The sequence below is a fragment of the Octopus bimaculoides genome, chromosome 16 (genome assembly GCF_001194135.2).
Source record: "Octopus bimaculoides isolate UCB-OBI-ISO-001 chromosome 16, ASM119413v2, whole genome shotgun sequence".
Taxonomy (NCBI): domain Eukaryota; kingdom Metazoa; phylum Mollusca; class Cephalopoda; order Octopoda; family Octopodidae; genus Octopus; species Octopus bimaculoides.
In genome coordinates, this window is record NC_068996.1 from 22,649,969 (window position 1) to 22,653,628 (window position 3,660).

Here is a 3,660-nt window from a genome sequence, read left to right on the forward strand (position 1 = left end):
GATTACCTACGAGTATTTGCGAAGTTATTTGAGAATCGAAAAAGTATCTGTCCAAATGAACTAATGTATAAATACGTTTTGAACATTAATTTCGACGTAATTACAAATAGTTCAGGTGGTAGACTTGATCTCCCGCCCGGTTTAACACCAGCAGCTGGTCCTCAGAGGCCTTTAACCGGTCCCTTGGGCCACTTCTTCGGTTTGACGATACCTTTCTCTCTCCCACAAGTTTCGAAGTCGTTGTAAGGGTTATTACGAGCGCTGATTTTCCTTTTGATTGAGAGACTAAAAAAATTCATGTTTACGTTTTTAAATTCGAAACTTGTTCTTTACTAAAATCGAGCAATAAATGCTTCAAATTATTTATGATAGCTTTGATTTATAACCTCCTTAAAATCAGTTATACCTTTCAATTTGTTAATTGTCGCCGGAATTAAATGCTGATGTAGGATATAATACCATCAGGGCTTCCTAGTAAGGGGAAGTAACTGTGAACGCTTTTATGCTAAAAGACTGAAAACAGTTAAAATCTGAAAATTTAACTGTCAGATAAGGTTCTAAAAACTTGAAAGAATTTTCTTTGAAGAAAGAGCGAACATTGAATATAAAATATATAAACAATGTTATTTAATAAATGTATAAATAGAAACAAGAAATAAACTATAAAAGATGCAATACAAACCTTATAAAATAAGCAGGGTTATCTCCCCTGAAACTAAGGTGTTTTTATTTTTTTTCGAGATTTTTTTTTCAATATGGCTGAGTATCATTTATTTTCTGTAGTTTCCAAAGTTTCAATATTGTTGTTAGATTTTTAGACTTTAAACATTGTCATATGGAGTACATGCCTTCTGACTATACGAATAATTTCAGTTAATCGAAGTTTTTAAATTTTTAACGCATACATGGAAACCCTACTGCATTTCTATTCAATTCAATATTCACCATGTATCTTTCATCAACCCGATTGTTGACATTCATAACCAGCCTCATTAGTTCCAACCCATTTCTTTTTATATATACTGATCACTTTTAAGCACTGTGAACTGAGTATAATATGTTTTAGAACGGAGAACTAACAAGACCAGAACATGCTTTCACCAGTTGTCGTAAAGCCTAACCAACTCACTCCATTTTGTAAACCTTTCATGTTTACAATTGTTTTTTAACAGAGTTATCTCCCTCCTCTCTTTTTAATATTTTAATAACTAATAAAATCACTGGGTTTTAATTCATATTTTTCTCTCCTAATTTCATAAATAATTTCAATCACTCGAAATCTTTCAACAACCTGCATAAATGCTTGGTACTACTAAATCAGCGCGGACCCGAACGCGCAGTCGCGCGTCCGCGCTAGCTAGTCGTGAGTGGTCGATCCTAACCCTAACCCTAACCCTAAACTCGTATTCATTTGCACACGCGGGTTAGGGTTAGGATCGACCACTCAAGACTAGCTAGCGCGGACGCGCGTCTGCGCGTTCGGATCCGCGCTGCTTTAGTAGTACCTAAATGCTTTAGAAATATCGACGATAAACACATCGATAACATGAAATGTTTATCTTGGGCAAGTGTCTTCTACTATAGCCTCGGGTCGACCAAACCCTTGTGAGTTGATTTGCTAGAGCGAAACTGGAATAAGCCCGCCATGTGTGTGTGTGTGTGTGTGTGTGTGTGTGTGTGTGTGTCCTTCAGCATTGCTTGACAACTGCTTGTTAGTTTACATCCTTGTAATCTAGTGATTCGGCAATAGTCACTGACAAAACAATTACCATGCTTAAAAATATCAGTTTGTTCTACTAAAACCTCTCAAGGCGGTGCCCCATTATAAGGTGGCGGTCAGAAGACTGAAACAAGTAAATGATAATAATAGCACACACACAGAATGTAAATAAATAACAAGGTTGTCCAGGTTGATACCTAGACATTCTTGTTACTTATTTACATTCTGTTCACCTAACTTGGAACTGTGTGGATTATACCGGACTGATCAAAGCTTTGTGAGTGGATTTGGTAGACGAAAACAGAAAGAAGCCCGTTGTCTCGTATATATATATATATATATATATATATATATATATATATATATATATATATATATATATATATATATATATATATATATGTACATGTATGTATATACGTTCATCCACATGTACATATAGATACATAACTGGGTACATGACGTGGCAAAAGAACAAGGACAAAATGGTAAACAAGGTGCAACAAACAAGCAGGCCACATAGAAACATCCCCTTCATCAGCTGCCACCATTAAAACTCCGGCGTTTCGAAGAATTATATATATATATGTAAAAATATGTGACACTGAATTTTCAATGGCCGGATAACTGAAGAGATGTTGGCGTGGGTTCCCACCCCGGCATCCGAAACTCGGAGTTTTATCATGGCTACCGAATAAGTGTCACATATTTTTACAGATAAATTCCTCTATTTACATAATATCGAAGTCTCTTTCTTTCTTTTGTTGTACTTCTTATCAATATATATATGTATATATATGTGTGTGTGTGTGTGCTTGCGCGTGCGCGTAGTAACTGTTATCTCGTATACGAGCAAAGTCATTGTTAGAAAGAATCATTGAAATGATTCATTGATGATGCAATGTGAGACACCTGTGTGACTCTTGAGCCCGGCCAAAGATTTGCACATTCTATTGCATAATGCACAGCTGTGCTGGCTGGCAGAAGGAACAGGTACCACAGTATGCGAGTGGATTTGGTAGTTTCACCTACAAAACGATTGTAAACACGGAAGGTTTACAAAATGGAGCACGAGTGTCAACTTAGTTAGGTTTTACGACAACTAATGACGGCATGTTTTGGTCTTGTTAGATCTCCGTTCTGAAGCATATTACACTCAGTTCACGTTGCTTAAAAGTGATCAATATATATATATATATATATATATATATATATATATATATATATGAAGAAAATATAATGTGTGCCTCTGTGTGTGTTTGTGTTTGTCTGATCCCCTTGCCGCTTGACAACCGGTATTGGTTTGTTTACGTCAACGTAACATATCGGTTCGGTAAGTACCAGGCTTAAATAAAAACAAGTACTGGGATCAATTCATTCCACTAAAAATTCTGCAAGGTGGTGTCCCGTCATGGCTGCAGTCAATTGAGACAAGATAAAAGAGACAAATATTAATACGCATGTATGTATGTATGTATGTATGCATGTATGTATGATTTCTTTTGAACTTGTAACCCCTTGGAATATACATACATTCATGTATGCATGTATATATATTCCAAAAGGTGACGAGTTCAAAAGAAGCTATGTCCAGTCATTTAGAAGAAAGATCTTAAAGATAAGTTTGAGCAGGAAATATAATGGTCCAACAAAATGTATTTTATAGGAAAAACTATTATGGAATTTTTAAATATATTTCTATAATAGAAATATGTTACAAAAACAAAATAGAAAGTACACGTGGAAATGTAAGGGGAAAGTAAGCAGAAAAATAATTGTTAAAGAGATTTATATATATATATATATTATATACATGTACGTCTTTCGCACATTCTAACTTCTGAAGTAGTTGTACGCCGCGGAAACTCGAGTAAAACAGGCTTCTGTACCAGCTTAGATAAACCATACACACACACATACGCACCCAAGCAGGCACACAC

The 3,660-nt window shown here is 35.4% G+C and overlaps 1 long non-coding RNA gene across 1 annotated transcript in view; it reads left to right on the forward strand.

Moving 5' to 3' along the window:
- The window catches only part of LOC106876101 (uncharacterized), a 78,162-nt gene that overhangs the window by 694 nt on the left and 73,808 nt on the right, over nt 1-3,660 (forward strand). The gene's annotated exons all lie outside the window — the stretch shown is intronic.